This window comes from Rutidosis leptorrhynchoides, chromosome 5 (assembly GCF_046630445.1).
Source record: "Rutidosis leptorrhynchoides isolate AG116_Rl617_1_P2 chromosome 5, CSIRO_AGI_Rlap_v1, whole genome shotgun sequence".
NCBI classification, from domain to species: Eukaryota; Viridiplantae; Streptophyta; class Magnoliopsida; order Asterales; family Asteraceae; genus Rutidosis; species Rutidosis leptorrhynchoides.
In genome coordinates, this window is record NC_092337.1 from 275,109,666 (window position 1) to 275,132,989 (window position 23,324).

General features: G+C 35.7%; 1 long non-coding RNA gene across 1 annotated transcript; it reads left to right on the forward strand.

Moving 5' to 3' along the window:
- Positions 1-1,817: 1,817 nt before the first annotated feature.
- Positions 1,818-4,818, forward strand: LOC139849198 (uncharacterized). The gene is made up of 3 exons (XR_011759955.1): positions 1,818-2,264; positions 2,904-2,950; positions 4,532-4,818. It is a non-coding gene; the product is annotated as an uncharacterized lncRNA (long non-coding RNA).
- Positions 4,819-23,324: the final 18,506 nt, after the last annotated feature.

Genomic DNA, 23,324 nt, shown 5'->3' on the forward strand with positions numbered 1-23,324 from the left:
TGCACACAATTAATATGAGACGCATACAATATGAATTACTTTGATGTCATTTTCATTTGAATGATTATGAAAATAATAAACCTTAAATTTATTTACTTGTAATTAGCCACCTAAACAATATCATACCATCACTTTATTTTTTTATACATTATAAGAGATTTTTGATTAGGTAATAAATGTTTTCAAACACCCTTTAATGATCATTAGATCAAGTAATTAATTCACCATATTCTTTGATCCAATGGCCATAAATCATCTACAAAACATTTTAGCTAATAAATTAAAAAAAAAAATCGTCTATGTACTTAAAATACCCTAAATCAAAATTAAAAACACGGGAGCTTCTAATTTTATTAGGGGTTTCGTCTATGTAATGGGTAAAACCATGTTGGATATGATTCCAAATAGTGTTTTTAGGGAGAACCTAAAAGTTAGAAGCATCATCGACAAACTAAGAGAAGAACGGCTACGATGGTTTGGGCATGTGAGAAGGCGACCTCTGACTGCACCTGTTAGGAGAGTAGAGACACTTACGGTTGACGGCATACGGAGAAGGGGTAGACCTACTCGTAGGTGGGAGGATAGAATAAAGCTCGACTTGAAGGAGCTTTTATTGACCGAGGACATGACTTCAGATAGGATTGCGTGGAGGACTAGAATTAGAATAGAAGAGTAGGCTTTTGTTTGTTTGGGTGTTGGTTTGTTTGTGTGTTGGTGTGTTTGTGTGTTCGTGGGTCTGTGTGTTTGTGTCTTTTTTTTTTTTTGTATTTTTCGTGTGTTTGTTTTTGTTTGTTTGTTTCGCCATGTGGCGTGTTTTTCTGCGCTTTGTTTATTAACGAGCCCTCTTCTTTTTACTGGTTATGTATGTGTGTGCTTGTATGTGTTTGTTTGTATTCATGTTTAGGGATTAGGTTGTGGTTGCGGGTATGTCTTTTTTTTTTTTTTTGTTTTTTGTTTTTTTGCTTTATGTATGTTTGTTTGCGTTTGTGGGTCTGCTATTTTGTATGTTTGTATGTATGCTCGCGGGTTCGTTTCAGGTTTTCTTGTTTTTTGTTTGGGTACGTACGGTTTCTTGTATGTATGTATGTATGTTCGTATGGATGTATGTATGTATGTATGTATGTACGTACGTACGTTTGTTTGTAGGTATGTATGTATGTATGTATGTATGTATGTATGTATGTATGTATGTATGTTTGTTTGTTGGTCTGTGTTTCTAGGTGTGTATGTTTTGTGGTGTTTAGGGTTGCTTGTTTGCGGCCATATATGTTTTTTTGTTTTTTAGTGTAGCATCTCTCGTTTTGTCTTGAGCTTCGCCCTACTGTCTAAAGTACGTCTTCTTTTTCCCTTATTTATATATATATATATATATATATATATATATATATATATATATATATATATATATATATATATATATATATATATATATATATATATATATATACTCTTACTATTTTTTTTACACGGTTCTGTTAAGCGAGGCTTAGCAAGCGTCGATTTATTGGCGACTTGACTGCCGCTTAGAGCCTAAATTGAACTCCAGGCACGTTGTAAAACCTATAAAAATTTGATTCTACTATTTTCATGGCGTCTCTGTTTATTTTAGTTTTTTCGTTCTTTATGGCCGGAGGTCCCCTTGAAAGCAATCTCTTTACCCGTCAAATAAAGAGATGGAGGACTTTCTTCGCTCTCGTGAGTGTCTAACTTGAGGTGGAGAAATGATTGAGGAATGATGGTCTACATCCCACCTCCTATATCCCACTCATATGGGATTGGCTATTGTTTTTGTTGTTGTCGTCGTCGTCTATGTAATGGGTAGATCGTACAATCGGGTAACTGAGAGAGAAATCAAAGGTCACATTCGGATTGAACCCTAGAAATTGGGGAATAGCACGCTAATTGCGGTCAATTCTTTATCAAAGGTAGGAATCAATTTGATTTTTCATATCTCCAAATCGACTCCAAATCGACTGACGACCGCAATATGTTTTGGGTTACCAATTTTCATCTCATTCAAAATACTATGCGTTATCATCGATGATGAGGTATTCAACATTTGTTTATCATGAATCGCATAGATGAGCATCATGGTTTACATCAGAGAACTACTTGCCAACGGTTTGATCGATTACCTTTATATAAATTCACTACTTAGTATTTTATATTCAAGGATATTTTACACCCATGCCTTCGAAAGTAACTGGCAATCACAGCTTGGCTATCAAAGTTTGGCAATTTAAGTTTGAGGCTAATGGAATATGGTTAGTAACTAAATTTACTGATTGATTTTCAGTATCTTTGAAACTTTATTATTAATATATTGTATTGTAATCATAGTCATCATCCTTTTGCATATAGTCGGAATTTCATGCATTTAACGAATACAAATCTGCTACTTTGGTTTTAGTTTGTTTTGGGGATTAAGATTTAATTACATTTTTCAGTTTATCCATTGAAGTAATTGGCAATCAAAGTTTTCACGAATATCTCATATACGTTTTCTTTATCGTATTAGTAATCGTTGGACAAATGGGTCGAAAGACTCCCATAGTCTATATAAATCTTTATAAAATTCATGCCCGTTTTGTTTAGAACTTCGACTTATTCTTGTATTGATTACACTTTTTATAAACAACAACAACAACAACATAAGTAACTAATACTTAAAAATTGAGATACAAATTTCAATGGGGGTAGGGATTTCAAAATTTTAATTATAACCGTTAGGATTAAGGATTGCGAAAGTGTGTTTATTTAGGGCTTCTTAATTAATATGTTTGATGGGGACACAGATTTATATCTTTATTTTATAGATTTAATGACTTCTACTTAAAGACATACGGGGATTGATTTAGCATTGACACCTATTCACTAATGAGATTTATGTTCTCTGGTTGTAGATGGATGCATATAGCCTTACAATGGAGATGGCTCCAATCATTATGTGGTACAAATGAACAAACCAGATATTATAGAAAATTAATTCATGCTTATATTATGCATAAATATCTGAAGATTAAGATAGAAACCTATAAAGCTGTTCTTAAAATTCGGCGAAACAAATTCAAGTAGATGGGTTTATATGGAGTAAGATTTCTTTTCATAATTGCAGCTTGCACTACCCTGACTTTACTTATTTTTAGTTGTAACTTTCAGTCTTAATCTTCTAATAATCATGATACTAAAATGTTTCTGAAGGGGTTAAAATTAAAATATGATACATTAAGTAAAACTCGACTATCTCGAATTATTCAAGTGGCCTGGGAGCCATATTATTATAGTAATGGAATGTGATGTATGATTAATTTTTTGAAGGATACAGACCACCGTCCTTTCCAGTTTTGCAAACAATACAATAGGACAACTGAGTTTCACAGGCTATGTGAGATAATTAGGAATTTTAATGGAAACCTCAACAAGTACAATGATCAGAGGGTAGGCCTGATTTGACTGCTCCTGAAAGTCTTCAGTTAGGTTTGTTTAGTGTGGTTTCTGGTATTAGAGGTGTAAAGATGGGAGGGTCGGGTGGGTTGGGTGAATGGCGAAAATTTGTCTAGATTGAAACGTGCTTAGGTCCTGTTGACCCATGTTCGTCTAGATTACGACAATCTACAATTGTGTTAAAAACTATTTAGGAGATTATAAGCTGAAAAAAGACTTTTTGGGCAACTTGCTATTTTTTTGACCCATGTACATTTACCTTCTTTACGTGTTAAGGATAAAGCATATTAACATTACCCAACTTAGCCTATTTATATGTAAGTGGCTTGACATAATTATGTATTATTTATACAGACTATACGTCTTGTCTCACACATATGAATAAATTCATTGATTTTGATTTGTCTCAAATCGGGTATGCCACTAAGTTAACATGAATACGTGCATTTGTGTGATTATTAGTGTTAAATTCATGTTTTAATCACGAAGCTTCGGGATATGTAGCATATACTAATAAAAAGTCTGCTTGAACCCAAACCCATTCCGACTCACAACCAAACATGCCCATTTGGCCACATTCACGTTAAAGTCAATCTCCTCATATTAGGGTGTGGTATATCATTTGGTCATTATATGCTATGAATTATGTTTCCTCAAATGGGTGTCACTAATTATAGTCATGGTCGTAGTACGTATTTGTAGCTTCATTCTCTTTTAATAACCTGTAAGTTTAGATTTATTATTGTAGTATTTTTATGACTTTAGTGTCATTGTGTGTTTTTGTATGCACGCCATATGTTCTATTAAATGCTTAATTTGAAGTTGTCTAATACACATGTGACGATTATGTTTTTTCAAATGCATGGTTTTGTCAAAGATTATAGCTTGCAAGATACAATGTGTATGGATATATGGGATGAATACATATGGGAATCGTAAGTGTGAACTACGTTAATACATAGCAATGTTGATACAAACAGTTCACTCACCAACGTATAAACTTGTTTATTTGATATATTTTTTAACTTTCATGGTTTTGTGGATCGTTATATTTTGTACCCACTTATCGAATTTCCATCACTTTTAGGTGTCTGCCATGTTGTAACCAAGTATCTTGAGATTCCATAAAGATATATTTCAAAGTGGGCAGCTCCATATTTTTAGAGTTGAAGTTCAGTTTTACAAAAAACTTGCATCTCATACGGTCAATATTGAAGGGGAAAAGGTACATGCCTAAATATTTTGAAGTTGTGACCTAACATACCAAATTTCATTAACGCTTATGCAAATATAGTTAGAAGCATGATGTGTTGAACGATAATATTTGGTTCAGGGCTTTTAGTGTATAGGTTTGAGACAATCAAACTCACAAGACAATGGTAGTATCCAAAATTTTTGCAAAAAGCTAAAAGTTTAACCTTGTGTTCCTACATGTAGTATCTTTGATCGCGTTTTAGAAAATAAGGGTGTAGCTGTTGTTCTGGGTGGGTTAATGTTGAGTCCCCAAAATAATTAAGGATTTAATCATGACAAAACAGCAATTCTTTAAAGATTTGAGTTGATTAGCTTGTGTATAGAAACATGATTATTGTTGATCATATACATAGCGTTGTATATGTATATTTTATTTGCTACAGGCCAAGAGCAGAATTACGCGGACCCTAAAGCCAAGATATGCAATATTCGCTGAAAATAAAGTATAGCAGTTATGTTTCCGCGTTAATAAGAGACTGCGGTTTAATCTGCTGAGTTTCCGCGGATGGTTAGGTAATTCGCAGACCGCGGATATCTCGAACACTATAAATAGGGAGCATGGCCTCTCATTTATAGGTTGTTGATTCTCTACTATTTTTGCCCAGACCTTTGTAATTTCCACTTGTGATCTTGCCCAAGGGATTTTTACATCGCGCAAAGGTGAATTATGCTAAATAACAATCAAGACCGGGTCGGGGTGGTTGATCACTTGATAGTTAAAGTGAAAGACGATCATCGGGGCCCAAAATAATCATCAAACATTCCGTCCTCCATTATAATCTTATTGCACTCAATCCGTAATTAAGTAACATCGCTAATTAAGGATTGATCAATTGGCGCCATCCGTGGGACTCGTTTTACAAATTAAACTGAAATTTTTTTGTTTCGAGCCATCAAACAACTAATTCGTCGGTTTAATTTCAATCGTGTTTTTGTTGTGACGATTTACAGGTAATTTTTGAATACGCAATCAGTTGATCTGCTTGACAGTCACGATGACAAATGCAAAGCAAACTGGCATTTCTGCGAATGCTGATGAATTGCCCGGCGATTCGCAGAACGTCGTGATATTTCCGTTGCAAACAAATGCTAGTATAACAGCGGAAAAATCGGTTCAGGAACCGATTGCTAAAACATCCACTGTAAACAACGCTAGTGATTCGCAGCCAGAAATCGCTGCTGAGAAAATGATTGCGCGCAGAACTTTGCTGCAAAATCGCGATGAAACAATTACTGAAGGAAAGCGAATGAGGGATTTGGCTAGAAAATCTAGTCTGCGAACTGAAAAAATTGGTGGCACCGCCATTGAACAAGCTAAGAAAGATGCTAAATGTAGTCGCGAGTCCCGCATACCGCGAACTTACCTATGGCCGCTAAATGATTCAGGATCACAGGTCGATCGCCTAGTTATTGAGCGAAACGATAGTGATAGTGATAATGCAGAAGAGCGCGTTAATTTGAATTCTGCATATAACTCAAAAATGGCTAAGGCGCCAAGAGAGGAAAGCGAATTTTCTGATGATTCGGATAGTGTGGAAGAATTTGTTAAAGTTCCACATATTAAGCGAAAACGCCCACCAACACCTTTCCCTCGTTATGGAGAAGAAGGTGAAGCATATGATGCTGCCCGCAGAGAAAATGCTCAAAATTTTTTGGCGGATGCTTTCAGAAGTATTGCGCCAAAATCAACGCAACATAAGTTTGATCAGCCAAATTTTTTGCAAGACATGATTACCAAGTATTGTGCGGAGAACACAGATACTCGCACAAAGAAGGCAACAGAAATCACTACTGCTACGGACAAGTTTGCCCAGCATATTTCTGACTATCCAATTGTTTCTCCGCCGATCGTGCCGGCAACTCTGGGAGTTTATTTAGGTTTAACCGATCCCTTAGATTTTCTGCAACGCTTTGAAGGGGTGGTAAGCACCTATAATTGGGATGAACCAGTTGCATGTAGAGTGTTCCCCATGGCTTTGCAAGGGTCAGCAAGGGAGTGGTTTCATAGTCTGCAATCTCGCAGTATTATTGGCTTTGTTGATCTTCGCAAAAAAAATTTGTTACAATTCCAGAATCTACTACCGCAGAAAAAGACACATATCGAATGTCACGATATTAAACAAGGCAACAAGGAAACCTTGAATGCGTTACTTACGCGGTACATCTACGAATGTCAAAAGATTCCAAGCCTGCATGAAGATCAAAAAATCTCTGGATTTTTGCATGCTATTAATCCGCAGCGACATCCAACTCTGGTGCGAAGGCTGCGAAGAGATGTCCCGCACACTTTTGCTAAAGTTCAACAGGAAACATATGATTATCTCCGCGGAGGAGAGGATAGCACTATAACCCCTGCATGTGGGTGGGGTAGAGACAAAAGTTGGCGAGATGACAATGAGTCTTTTCGTGATGGTAACAGTGACAATTATCGTGGACCAAGTTTTCAGCGAAAAAACAGCTGCGGTGCATACCCGCGAAATGACAGGTTTCAAGGGCAAAATGATAACCATGGGTATGGCCGTCGTGATCGCTATTCTACGCGAAAGTGGAACAATGAATCTTTCAATATCATTCAGATGCTAACAAAAACGCCTAAGGAAATTTTGTTACAAGAAAGAGTCGATAAGTCTTTCCCTGATCCGCAGCCTTTGGGAGAGAATAGCAGGCGCGATCGGTCAAAGTTTTGTGTTTTTCATGATGATTATGGTCATGACACTAATCGCTGTAGAGATTTGGAGGAATTCATTGCAGAAGCATACGAGCAAGGCAAGCTGGACCATTTAATCGCACAGAACACTGCAAATGCGATTATAATGCCTACAGAAGCTAACACCTCAAATGCATCAAATGCGGTTGAGCGAAAGGCTCCCGCAGTGAGAAATCTGGGGGTAAAGATGGTGAATAAGAAAGAAAATCAGCGCGGAATTCAAGTAATTAATGTGGTGGAAGTGCAGGGCGAACTGTCAGTACTTCAAATTTCTGAGCAGATTGTAAGTTGGAGGTGCCCCTCCATTACTTTTCCTCCTAAAAGCTTAACCGTGGATGTTGATAAACCTGTGGTGGTTTCATGCCGCATTGCGAACACTGGTATAATGATAATGAAGGTACATGTGGATACTGGTAGCAGTGTCGATGTCATGTGAAATGTCCCGTTCTTATTGATTAAAAACGTTCCATATTAATTGATTTCGTTGCGAGGTTTTGACCTCTATATGAGACGTTTTTCAAAGACTGCATTCATTTTTAAAACAAACCATAACCTTTATTTCATAGATAAAGGTTTTAAAAAGCTTTACGTAGATTATCAAATAATGATAATCTAAAATATCCTGTTTACACACGACCATTACATAATGGTTTACAATACAAATATGTTACAACAAAATAAGTTTCTTGAATGCAGTTTTTACACAATATCATACAAGTATGGACTCCAAATCTCGTCCTTATTTAAGTATGCGACAGCGGAAGCTCTTAATAATCACCTGAGAATAAACATGCTTAAAACGTCAACAAAAATGTTGGTGAGTTATAGGTTTAACCTATATATATCAAATCATAATAATAGACCACAAGATTTCATATTTCAATACACATCCCATACATAGAGATAAAAATCATTCATATGGTGAACACCTGGTAACCGACATTAACAAGATGCATATATAAGAATATCCCCATCATTCCGGGACACCCTTCGGATATGATATAAATTTCGAAGTACTAAAGCATCCGGTTCTTTGGATGGGGTTTGTTAGGCCCAATAGATCTATCTTTAGGATTCGCGTCAATTAGGGTGTCTGTTCCCTAATTCTTAGATTACCAGACTTAATAAAAAGGGGCATATTCGATTTCGATAATTCAACCATAGAATGTAGTTTCACGTACTTGTGTCTATTTTGTAAATCATTTATAAAACCTGCATGTATTCTCATCCCAAAAATATTAGATTTTAAAAGTGGGACTATAACTCACTTTCACAGATTTTTACTTCGTCGGGAAGTAAGACTTGGCCACTGGTTGATTCACGAACCTATAACAATATATACATATATATCAAAGTATGTTCAAAATATATTTACAACACTTTTAATATATTTTGATGTTTTAAGTTTATTAAGTCAGCTGTCCTCGTTAGTAACCTACAACTAGTTGTCCACAGTTAGATGTACAGAAATAAATCGATAAATATTATCTTGAATCAATCCACGACCCAGTGTATACGTATCTCAGTATTGATCACAACTCAAACTATATATATTTTGGAATCAACCTCAACCCTGTATAGCTAACTCCAACATTCACATCTAGAGTGTCTATGGTTGTTCCGAAATATATATAGATGTGTCGACATGATAGGTCGAAACATTGTATACGTGTCTATGGTATCTCAAGATTACATAATATACAATACAAGTTGATTAAGTTTTGGTTGGAATAGATTTGTTACCAATTTTCACGTAGCTAAAATGAGAAAAATTATCCAATCTTGTTTTACCCATAACTTCTTCATTTTAAATCCGTTTTGAGTGAATCAAATTGCTATGGTTTCATATTGAACTCTATTTTATGAATCTAAACAGAAAAAGTATAGGTTTATAGTCGGAAAAATAAGTTACAAGTCGTTTTTGTAAAGGTAGTCATTTCAGTCGAAAGAACGACGTCTAGATGACCATTTTAGAAAACATACTTCCACTTTGAGTTTAACCATAATTTTTGGATATAGTTTCATGTTCATAATAAAAATCATTTTCTCAGAATAACAACTTTTAAATCAAAGTTTATCATAGTTTTTAATTAACTAACCCAAAACAGCCCGCGGTGTTACTACGACGGCGTAAACCGATTTTACTGTGTTTTTCGTGTTTCCAGGTTTTAAATCATTAAGTTAGCATATCATATAGATATAGAACATGTGTTTAGTTGATTTTAAAAGTCAAGTTAGAAGGATTAACTTTTGTTTGCGAACAAGTTTAGAATTAACTAAACTATGTTCTAGTGATTACAAGTTTAAACCTTCGAATAAGATAGCTTTATATGTATGAATCGAATGATGTTATGAACATCATTACTACCTTAAGTTCCTTGGATAAACCTACTGGAAAAGAGAAAAATGGATCTAGCTTCAACGGATCCTTGGATGGCTCGAAGTTCTTGAAGCAGAATCATGACACGAAAACAAGTTCAAGTAAGATCATCACTTGAAATAAGATTGTTATAGTTATAGAAATTGAACCAAAGTTTGAATATGATTATTACCTTGTATTAGAATGATAACCTACTGTAAGAAACAAAGATTTCTTGAGGTTGGATGATCACCTTACAAGATTGGAAGTGAGCTAGCAAACTTGAAAGTATTCTTGATTTTATGTAACTAGAACTTGTAAAATATATGAAGAACACTTAGAACTTGAAGATAGAACTTGAGAGAGATCAATTAGATAAAGAAAATTGAAGAATGAAAGTGTTTGTAGGTGTTTTTGGTCGTTGGTGTATGGATTAGATATAAAGGATATGTAATTTTGTTTTCATGTAAATAAGTCATGAATGATTACTCATATTTTTGTAATTTTATGAGATATTTCATGCTAGTTGCCAAATGATGGTTCCCACATGTGTTAGGTGACTCACATGGGCTGCTAAGAGCTGATCATTGGAGTGTATATACCAATAGTACATACATCTAAAAGCTGTGTATTGTACGAGTACGAATAACGGTTCATACGAGTAGAATTGTTGATGAAACTGAACGAGGATGTAATTGTAAGCATTTTTGTTAAGTAGAAGTATTTTGATAAGTGTCTTGAAGTCTTTCAAAAGTGTATGAATACATATTAAAACACTACATGTATATACATTTTAACTGAGTCGTTAAGTCATCGTTAGTCGTTACATGTAAATGTTGTTTTGAAACCTTTAGGTTAATGATCTTGTTGAATGTTGTTAACCCATTGTTTATTATAACAAATGAGATGTTAAATTGTTATATTATCATGATATTATGATATATAATATATCTCAGTATGATGTATATACAGTTAAATGTCGTTACAACGATAATCGTTACATATATGTCTCGTTTCGAAATCATTAAGTTAGTAGTCTTATTTTTACATATGTATTTCATTGTTAATACACTTAATAATATATTTACTTATCATTTAACATAATTAACCAAGTGTATCAATATCTTAATATGATTCATATGTACCTAGTAAGACGTTGTTATAACGATAATCGTTATATATATCGTTTTCGAGTTTCTTAAATTAATAGTCTCATTTTTATGTATATAACTCATTGTTAAAATACCTAATGAGATACATACTTATAATAAAAACATGTTAACTATATATATAACCATATATATTTCATCGTATAGTTTTTACAAGTTTTAACGTTCGTGAATCACCGGTCAACTTGGGTGGTCAATTGTCTATATGAAACATATTTCAATTAATCAAGTCTTAACAAGTTTGATTGCTTAACATGTTGGAAACATTTAATCATGTAAATATCAATCTCAATTAATATATATAAACATGGAAAAGTTCGGGTCACTACAGTACCTACCCGTTAAATAAATTTCGTCCCGAAATTTTAAGCTGTTGAAGGTGTTGACGAATCTTCTGGAAATAGATGCGGGTATTTCTTCTTCATCTGATCTTCACGCTCCCAGGTGAACTCGGGTCCTCTACGAGCATTCCATCGAACCTTAACAATTGGTATCTTGTTTTGCTTAAGTCTTTTAACCTCACGATCCATTATTTCGACGGGTTCTTCGATGAATTGAAGTTTTTCGTTGATTTGGATTTCATCTAACGGAATAGTGAGATCTTCTTTAGCAAAACATTTCTTCAAATTCGAGACGTGGAAAGTGTTATGTACAGCCGCGAGTTGTTGAGGTAACTCAAGTCGGTAAGCTACTGGTCCGACACGATCAATAATCTTGAATGGTCCAATATACCTTGGATTTAATTTTCCTCGTTTACCAAATCGAACAACGCCTTTCCAAGGTGCAACTTTAAGCATGACCATCTCTCCAATTTCAAATTCTATATCTTTTCTTTTAATGTCAGCGTAGCTCTTTTGTCGACTTTGGGCGGTTTTCAACCGTTGTTGAATTTGGATGATCTTCTCAGTAGTTTCTTGTATAATCTCCGGACCCGTAATCTGTCTATCCCCCACTTCACTCCAACAAATCGGAGACCTGCACTTTCTACCATAAAGTGCTTCAAACGGCGCCATCTCAATGCTTGAATGGTAGCTGTTGTTGTAGGAAAATTCTGCTAACGGTAGATGTCGATCCCAACTGTTTCCGAAATCAATAACACATGCTCGTAGCATGTCTTCAAGCGTTTGTATCGTCCTTTCACTCTGCCCATCAGTTTGTGGATGATAGGCAGTACTCATGTCTAGACGAGTTCCTAATGCTTGCTGTAATGTCTGCCAGAATCTTGAAATAAATCTACCATCCCTATCAGAGATAATAGAGATTGGTATTCCATGTCTGGAGACGACTTCCTTCAAATACAGTCGTGCTAACTTCTCCATCTTGTCATCTTCTCTTATTGGCAGGAAGTGTGCTGATTTGGTGAGACGATCAACTATTACCCAAATAGTATCAAAACCACTTGCAGTCCTTGGCAATTTAGTGATGAAATCCATGGTAATGTTTTCCCATTTCCATTCCGGGATTTCGGGTTGTTGAAGTAGACCTGATGGTTTCTGATGCTCAGCTTTGACCTTAGAACACGTCAAACATTCTCCTACGTATTTAGCAACATCGGCTTTCATACCCGGCCACCAAAAATGTTTCTTGAGATCCTTGTACATCTTCCCCGTTCCAGGATGTATTGAGTATCTGGTTTTATGAGCTTCTCTAAGTACCATTTCTCTCATATCTCCAAATTTTGGTACCCAAATCCTTTCAGCCCTATACCGGGTTCCGTCTTCTCGAATATTAAGATGCTTCTCCGATCCTTTGGGTATTTCATCCTTTAAATTTTCCTCTTTTAAAACTCCTTGTTGCGCCTCCTTTATTTGAGTAGTAAGGTTATTATGAATCATTATATTCATAGATTTTACTCGAATGGGTTCTCTGTCCTTCCTGCTCAAGGCATCGGCTACCACATTTGCCTTCCCCGGGTGGTAACGAATCTCAAAGTCGTAATCATTCATTAATTCAATCCACCTACGCTGCCTCATATTCAGTTGTTTCTGATTAAATATGTGTTGAAGACTTTTGTGGTCGGTATATATAATACTTTTGACCCCATATAAGTAGTGCCTCCAAGTCTTTAATGCAAAAACAACCGCGCCTAATTCCAAATCATGCGTCGTATAATTTTGTTCGTGAATCTTCAATTGTCTAGACGCATAAGCAATCACCTTCGTTCGTTGCATTAATACACAACCGAGACCTTGCTTTGATGCGTCACAATAAATCACAAAATCATCATTCCCTTCAGGCAATGACAATATAGGTGCCGTAGTTAGCTTTTTCTTCAATAACTGAAACGCTTTCTCTTGTTCATCATTCCATTCAAATTTCTTCCCTTTATGCGTTAATACAGTCAAGGGTTTTGCTATTCTGGAAAAGTCTTGGATGAACCTTCTGTAGTAACCAGCTAGTCCTAAAAACTGGCGTATGTGTTTCGGAGTTTTCGGGGTTTCCCACTTTTCAACAGTTTCTATCTTTGCCGGATCCACCTTAATACCTTCTTTGTTCACTATGTGACCGAGGAATTGAACTTCTTCCAATCAAAATGCACACTTTGAAAACTTAGCATACAATTCTTCCTTCCTCAATACTTCTAACACCTTTCTCAAATGTTCACAGTGTTCTTGGTCATTCTTTGATTAAATAAGTATGTCATCAATGAAAACAATGACAAACTTGTCAAGGTATGGTCCACACACTCGGTTCATAAGGTCCATGAACACAGCTGGTGCATTAGTTAAACCAAACGGCATGACCATAAACTCGTAATGACCGTAACGTGTTCTGAAAGCAGTCTTTGGAATATCATCTTCTTTCACCCGCATTTGATGATACCCGGAACGTAAGTCAATCTTTGAATAAACAGACGAGCCTTGTAGTTGATCAAATAAGTCGTCGATTCTCGGTAGTGGGTAGCGGTTCTTGATGGTAAGTTTGTTCAACTCTCGGTAGTCGATACACAACCTGAATGTACCATCTTTCTTCTTGACAAACAAAACAGGAGCTCCCCACGGTGATGTGCTTGGTCGAATGAAACCACGCTCTAAAAGTTCTTGTAATTGGCTTTGCAGTTCTTTCATCTCGTTGGGTGCGAGTCTGTAAGGAGCACGAGCTATTGGTGCAGCTCCTGGTACAAGATCTATTTGAAATTCAACGGATCGATGTGGGGGTAATCCCGGTAATTCTTTCGAAAATACATCGGGAAATTCTTTTGCAATGGGAACATCATTGATGCTCCTTTCTTCAGTTTGTACTTTCTCGACGTGTGCTAGAACAGCATAGCAACCTTTTCTTATTAGTTTTTGTGCCTTCAAATTACTAATAAGATGTAGCTTCGTGTTGCCCTTTTCTCCGTACACCATTAAGGGTTTTCCTTTTTCTCGTATAATGCGAATTGCATTTTTGTAACAAACGATCTCTGCTTTCACTTCTTTCAACCAGTCCATACCGATTATCACATCAAAACTCCCTAACTCTACTGGTATCAAATCAATCTTAAATGTTTCGCTAACCAGTTTAATTTCTCGATTCCGACATATATTATCTGCTGAAATTAATTTACCATTTGCTAATTCGAGTAAAAATTTACTATCCAAAGGCGTCAATGGACAACTTAATTTAGCACAAAAATCTCTACTCATATAGCTTCTATCCGCACCCGAATCAAATAAAACGTAAGCAGATTTATTGTCAATAAGAAACGTACCCGTAACAAGCTCCGGGTCTTCCTGTGCCTCTGCCGCATTAATATTGAAAACTCTTCCGCGGCCTTGTCCATTCGTGTTCTCCTGGTTCGGGCAATTTCTAATAATGTGGCCCAGTTTTCCACATTTATAACAAACTACATTGGCATAACTTGCTCCGACACTACTTGCTCCGCCATTACTCGTTCCGACACCATTTGTTCCTTTCGTTCTGTTAACCCCTGGTCCGTAGACATCACACTTCGCCGCGCTATGACCATTTCTTTTACACTTGTTGCAAAATTTGGTGCAGAACCCCGAGTGATACTTTTCACACCTTTGGCATAGCTGCTTCTGATTGTTGTTGTTGTTGCGGTTATTATTGTTGTTGGGATGATTGTTGTAGCTGCTGTTGTTGTTGTTGTTGTTGTTGTTGGGCCGTTTGTTGTAGTTGCGATTGATGTTGCGATTGTTGGGATAATTGTTGCGATTATTGTTGTAATTACTGTTGTTGTTGTATTGGTGATTCTTATCACCGTTTTCCTCCCACTTTCTTTTGACTTGCTTCACATTGGCCTCTTCAGCAGTCTGTTCTTTAATTCTTTCTTCAATCTGGTTCACTAGTTTGTGAGCCATTATACATGCCTGTTGTATGGAGGCGGGCTCGTGTGAACTTATATCTTCTTGGATTCTTTCCGGTAATCCTTTCACAAATGCGTCGATCTTCTCTTCCTCATCTTCGAATGCTCCCGGACACAATAGGCACAATTCTGTGAATCGTCTTTCGTACGTGGTAATATCAAATCCTTGGGTTCGTAACCCTCTAAGTTCTGTCTTGAGCTTATTGACCTCGGTTCTGGGACGGTACTTCTCGTTCATCAAGTGCTTGAATGCTGACCACGGTAGTGCGTACGCATCGTCTTGTCCCACTTGCTCTAGATAGGTATTCCACCATGTTAACGCAGAACCTGTGAAGGTATGCGTAGCGTACTTCACTTTGTCCTCTTCAGTACACTTACTTATGGCAAACACCGATTCGACCTTCTCGGTCCACCGTTTCAATCCGATCGGTCCTTCGGTTCCATCAAATTCCAAAGGTTTGCAGGCAGTGAATTCTTTGTAGGTGCATCCTACACGATTTCCTGTACTGCTAGATCCAAGGTTATTGTTGGTATGTAGCGCAGCCTGTACTGCGGCTATGTTTGAAGCTAGAAAAGTACGGAATTCCTCTTCATTCATATTCACGGTGTGTCGAGTAGTCGGTGCCATTTCCTTCAAAATAGTCAAATGGAACAAGTTAATCATACAGAATATTAAGAGTAGTTAATAGTATTTCGTAGCATAATATGAACTCATTTATAAAAGCTTTTTCTTCATATTAGCGTTTTATAAGTTTAAATTCGGGTAGTACCTACCCGTTAAGTTCATACTTAGTAGCTAATATACATTTCAACTACTACAATTCTATATGAAAAACTGATTATAATAATATTTCGCGTTCAAACTTTTATACAATATTTTACAAACTTACAATACCGCTTATTTTACATAAAGCTTGAAATATAGCACACAATAACTTTGATACAAGATAGTTGTGAAGATAATTCTAGCTAGTACACAAGTCGTTCAGCAAAAGCAATAAAGACACGTAATTCATACGTCCAGAAACAAGTCATGCATTCTGGTTTTACTAGGACTACTTCCCATCCTTGGTCTTGTGCAACATAACCGTTATGGCCGTTTATAAGACAGCGTGTTGTAACGTCGTCAAAGGGACGAGGGTTACGTAATGTCCAACAGTCCCGTAATAATCTAAAAACCTCATTTCTTACCCCAATTACCGACTCCGTCACTTGTGGAAACGTTTTGTTTAATAGTTGTAGCCCGATGTTCTTGTTCTCACTTTGGTGAGAAGCGAACATTACTAATCCGTAAGCATAACATGCTTCTTTATGTTGCATGTTAGCCGTTTTTTCTAAATCACGAAGTCCAATATTCGGATATATTGAGTCAAAATAATTTCTTAACCCGTTGCGTAAAATAGCATTTGGGTTCCCCGCAATATATGCGTCAAAGTAAACACATCGTAACTTATGGGTTTCCCAATGTGATATCCCCCATCTTTCAAATGAAAGTCTCTTATAAACCAAGACATTCTTGGAACGTTCTTCGAATGTCTTACAAACTGATCTCGCCTTAAATAGTTGTGCCGAAGAATTCTGACCGACTTTAGACAAGATTTCATCAATCATGTCTCCGGGTAGGTCTCTTAAAATATTGGGTTGTCTATCCATTTTGTGTTTTTATACTGTAAAATAGACAAGAGTTAGATTCATAAAAAAAAAATACTTATTAATACAAGCAATTTTTTTACATATATCATAAAGCATAAGCACACTATATTACATATATTACACCACACGAATACAACTATCTTATTCCGACTCGCTTGTTTCTTCTTCTTCGGTTTTGGTTCGTTTTGCCAAGTTTCTAGGGATATATGATGTTCCCCTAATACGAGCCGTCGTTATCCACATTGGTTTAGAAAAACCTGGTGGTTTAGAGGTTCCCGGGTCATTGTTACAACTTAAGGACTTCGGGGGTTGACGATACATATAAAGTTCATCGGGGTTGGAATTAGATTTCTCTATTTTTATGCCCTTTCCCTTATTATTTTCTTTTGCCTTTTTAAATTCAGTTGGGGTAATTTCTATAACATCATCGGAATTCTTGTCAGAATCCGATTCATCGGAGAATTGGTAATCCTCCCAATATTTTGCTTCCTTGGCGGAAACACCATTGACCATAATTAACCTTGGTCGGTTGGTAGAGGATTTTCTTTTACTTAACCGTTTTATTATTTCCCCCACCGGTTCTACTTCTTCATCCGGTTCCGATTCTTCTTCCGGTTCCGATTCTTCTTCCGGTTCCGACTCTTCTTCCGGTTCCTCTTCGGGAACTTGTGAATCAGTCCACGAATCATTCCAATTTACATTTGACTCTTCATTATTATTAGGTGAGTCAATGGGACTTGTTCTAGAGGTAGACATCTATCACATAATATCAAACGCTTTAAGAGATTAATATATCACATAATATTCACATGTTAAAAATATATAGTTTCCAACAAAATTTGTTAAGCAATCATTTTTCAAGTAAACACGGTCGAAGTCCAGACTTACTAATGCATCCTAACAAACTCGATAAGACACACTAATGCAAAATTCTGGTTCTCTAAGACCAACGCTCTGATACCAACTGAAATGTCCCGTTCTTATTGATTAAAAACGTTCCATATTAATTGATTTCGTTGCGAGGTTTTGACCTCTATATGAGACGTTTTTCAAAGACTGCATTCATTTTTAAAACAAACCATAACCTTTATTTCATAGATAAAGGTTTTAAAAAGCTTTACGTAGATTATCAAATAATGATAATCTAAAATATCCTGTTTACACACGACCATTACATAATGGTTTACAATACAAATATGTTACAACAAAATAAGTTTCTTGAATGCAGTTTTTACACAATATCATACAAGTATGGACTCCAAATCTCGTCCTTATTTAAGTATGCGACAGCGGAAGCTCTTAATAATCACCTGAGAATAAACATGCTTAAAACGTCAACAAAAATGTTGGTGAGTTATAGGTTTAACCTATATATATCAAATCATAATAATAGACCACAAGATTTCATATTTCAATACACATCCCATACATAGAGATAAAAATCATTCATATGGTGAACACCTGGTAACCGACATTAACAAGATGCATATATAAGAATATCCCCATCATTCCGGGACACCCTTCGGATATGATATAAATTTCGAAGTACTAAAGCATCCGGTTCTTTGGATGGGGTTTGTTAGGCCCAATAGATCTATCTTTAGGATTCGCGTCAATTAGGGTGTCTGTTCCCTAATTCTTAGATTACCAGACTTAATAAAAAGGGGCATATTCGATTTCGATAATTCAACCATAGAATGTAGTTTCACGTACTTGTGTCTATTTTGTAAATCATTTATAAAACCTGCATGTATTCTCATCCCAAAAATATTAGATTTTAAAAGTGGGACTATAACTCACTTTCACAGATTTTTACTTCGTCGGGAAGTAAGACTTGGCCACTGGTTGATTCACGAACCTATAACAATATATACATATATATCAAAGTATGTTCAAAATATATTTACAACACTTTTAATATATTTTGATGTTTTAAGTTTATTAAGTCAGCTGTCCTCGTTAGTAACCTACAACTAGTTGTCCACAGTTAGATGTACAGAAATAAATCGATAAATATTATCTTGAATCAATCCACGACCCAGTGTATACGTATCTCAGTATTGATCACAACTCAAACTATATATATTTTGGAATCAACCTCAACCCTGTATAGCTAACTCCAACATTCACATATAGAGTGTCTATGGTTGTTCCGAAATATATATAGATGTGTCGACATGATAGGTCGAAACATTGTATACGTGTCTATGGTATCTCAAGATTACATAATATACAATACAAGTTGATTAAGTTTTGGTTGGAATAGATTTGTTACCAATTTTCACGTAGCTAAAATGAGAAAAATTATCCAATCTTGTTTTACCCATAACTTCTTCATTTTAAATCCGTTTTGAGTGAATCAAATTGCTATGGTTTCATATTGAACTCTATTTTATGAATCTAAACAGAAAAAGTATAGGTTTATAGTCGGAAAAATAAGTTACAAGTCGTTTTTGTAAAGGTAGTCATTTCAGTCGAAAGAACGACGTCTAGATGACCATTTTAGAAAACATACTTCCACTTTGAGTTTAACCATAATTTTTGGATATAGTTTCATGTTCATAATAAAAATCATTTTCTCAGAATAACAACTTTTAAATCAAAGTTTATCATAGTTTTTAATTAACTAACCCAAAACAGCCCGCGGTGTTACTACGACGGCGTAAACCGATTTTACGGTGTTTTTCGTGTTTCCAGGTTTTAAATCATTAAGTTAGCATATCATATAGATATAGAACATGTGTTTAGTTGATTTTAAAAGTCAAGTTAGAAGGATTAACTTTTGTTTGCGAACAAGTTTAGAATTAACTAAACTATGTTCTAGTGATTACAAGTTTAAACCTTCGAATAAGATAGCTTTATATGTATGAATCGAATGATGTTATGAACATCATTACTACCTTAAGTTCCTTGGATAAACCTACTGGAAAAGAGAAAAATGGATCTAGCTTCAACGGATCCTTGGATGGCTCGAAGTTCTTGAAGCAGAATCATGACACGAAAACAAGTTCAAGTAAGATCATCACTTGAAATAAGATTGTTATAGTTATAGAAATTGAACCAAAGTTTGAATATGATTATTACCTTGTATTAGAATGATAACCTACTGTAAGAAACAAAGATTTCTTGAGGTTGGATGATCACCTTACAAGATTGGAAGTGAGCTAGCAAACTTGAAAGTATTCTTGATTTTATGTAACTAGAACTTGTAAAATATATGAAGAACACTTAGAACTTGAAGATAGAACTTGAGAGAGATCAATTAGATAAAGAAAATTGAAGAATGAAAGTGTTTGTAGGTGTTTTTGGTCGTTGGTGTATGGATTAGATATAAAGGATATGTAATTTTGTTTTCATGTAAATAAGTCATGAATGATTACTCATATTTTTGTAATTTTATGAGATATTTCATGCTAGTTGCCAAATGATGGTTCCCACATGTGTTAGGTGACTCACATGGGCTGCTAAGAGCTGATCATTGGAGTGTATATACCAATAGTACATACATCTAAAAGCTGTGTATTGTACGAGTACGAATACGGGTGCATACGAGTAGAATTGTTGATGAAACTGAACGAGGATGTAATTGTAAGCATTTTTGTTAAGTAGAAGTATTTTGATAAGTGTCTTGAAGTCTTTCAAAAGTGTATGAATACATATTAAAACACTACATGTATATACATTTTAACTGAGTCGTTAAGTCATCGTTAGTCGTTACATGTAAATGTTGTTTTGAAACCTTTAGGTTAATGATCTTGTTGAATGTTGTTAACCCATTGTTTATTATAACAAATGAGATGTTAAATTGTTATATTATCATGATATTATGATATATAATATATCTCAGTATGATGTATATACAGTTAAATGTCGTTACAACGATAATCGTTACATATATGTCTCGTTTCGAAATCATTAAGTTAGTAGTCTTATTTTTACATATGTATTTCATTGTTAATACACTTAATAATATATTTACTTATCATTTAACATAATTAACCAAGTGTATCAATATCTTAATATGATTCATATGTACCTAGTAAGACGTTGTTATAACGATAATCGTTATATATATCGTTTTCGAGTTTCTTAAATTAATAGTCTCATTTTTATGTATATAACTCATTGTTAAAATACCTAATGAGATACATACTTATAATAAAAACATGTTAACTATATATATAACCATATATATTTCATCGTATAGTTTTTACAAGTTTTAACGTTCGTGAATCACCGGTCAACTTGGGTGGTCAATTGTCTATATGAAACATATTTCAATTAATCAAGTCTTAACAAGTTTGATTGCTTAACATGTTGGAAACATTTAATCATGTAAATATCAATCTCAATTAATATATATAAACATGGAAAAGTTCGGGTCACTACATCATGTACGAACAATGTTTTAGCAAGTTGCCCGCGAACATTCAAGCTTTGATGAAACCTACTGCGGTTTCACTTGCTGGGTTCTCAGGAGAGTCATCCTGGCATGTTGGCCAGTTGGAATTGCAAATGGAGCTAGTTGATGACAGCGATGAGTCGCTAAGGCGCCAAGCTTTATTGAATCTGTACATAATGCGAAATCAATCGCGATTCAATATGATACTGGGGCGCACTGCTCTGCGCATGTTTGGCGCTATTCCTTCTACTATACATGGCATGGTTAAATTTTCTGCAAATAAAGGAATTGGCACGCTAATTTCTGCGGAGATGGAGCCATTCTGCGCTATGATCATGGCAAATGCGAATATGGGTCTTGAAGGACATTCAGTTAATCCTGAATAAGTGCGAAATCTTAAAAAGTTATAATGAGATGCTAAGGCAAACTTCATTAATGTATGATATAATAATGCGAATATGGTTGATGCGTTTATTTTTGAACCTTGTAATGCGAAACAATAATGAATGAGGCAAAGTTAATTTCAGTGTTAGTAGTTGTTTCTTTAACAAAGCGAATGCATTGCGTGTGGCCACACGTAGTGATAATTTCGCAGAATACAATTACTTATCTTTTATAACACTAAGTTAATGTTTGTTCTGCGGATACTTTAAGTAAGGTAGCATGGTTTTCGCTAAACATGACCTACTTAAATGTTACTATAATGCAGAAATGCATTGCGAAATAATTTGTTAAAAACAAAGTGATGAAATTGCCCACTTGTGTTACTAATTGCGAAAGGATAAAATTTCCTAAGTATTTGATCTTGCCAATACTTAGATGCTTCGCAATGCTAAATTTGCCTAAGGATCGATTTGTCGGACTTAGAAGATTCATAATGATTAAAAGATTGTTTCGTATAAAGTACGCTTTGTTATGTGCACAAGAGCGAATGCGGAAATTACAAAGGGCAAGTCTGAATTATGAATATGTGATAATGTAAAGCGCTATATAAATAAAAGAAGTTGCAACTGCGAATTGTTAGTAAGTCATTAATATTAAGCGTGTAAACAACGCGGGTCGTTACAAAAAACGCAATTCAAGATTGCGAGAATACATTCAAAAGCTAGCTAAGCCAAATTTAAAGCTCTAATGCTTCAATATCTGCGAATGAAACGCCCTCGCGCTGACTAAGTTCCTCCAGGGCAGGTATGCTAACTTTCTCGACCTCCTTCTTCGCTCTCTCGGGTGCTTCGCGAGCATCATCTGTGGCGCATATTTCTTTCGCCATGTCAGAAGGTAGAGGTTGAGAAAGATCGCCAAGCTTGCATAATAAATCATACCACTCACAGCGGGTAGCAAGTTTTGCTGCTTGGGCATACGCTTGAAATTTTTCAGTGACTGGATTGGAATCCATCACTATATCTTCGAAAGTTGGGAGATACTTGACCAGCTGTGCAAAATTTTGTTCCGCAGTTTCCGCCCTCTTTTTGAGAATGGCGTTCTCTTCCGCAGCCTTCTTTAACCGCGCCTCCGCCCTTTGCGCTTTTCTCTCGCTAGCGTTGGCAATCTTCACAACATTATCATATTCATCAGACATTTCGGTGTAACGCTCCATAGTTGATTGGCCAGTTCTGCTGCTGCGGTTTCTTCCGCATCATCTTCTCCTTCCTCTTCTCGATTAGATGCTTCTGCATCCGAAGGAAGTGATAAATTTTCGCGATCAGGCTCTTCAAGAACATCTGTAGGAATGCTTCCTCTGATGTTGTAGAGCGGGGTGGTTTCAGCGGATGACTCTGAAAGAACAACTATTACCAGATAAACAAATGTAGTGAATCTATGCGAAAATAACAAAGCGCATAATGAATGAATACTGCGAACTTAGCAATCGCTTACTTGTTTCTTGTTCAGAAAGAGACCGTAGTCGTCTTTTGCGTGGAGTGGGGGCACCTTCCACAACTTTTCGTTTGCCGCGGTCCTTGCCACCAGTAATATAACATGTATTGATGATTGGCTCATCAATAAGTATAATCTCGCCGTCGCCA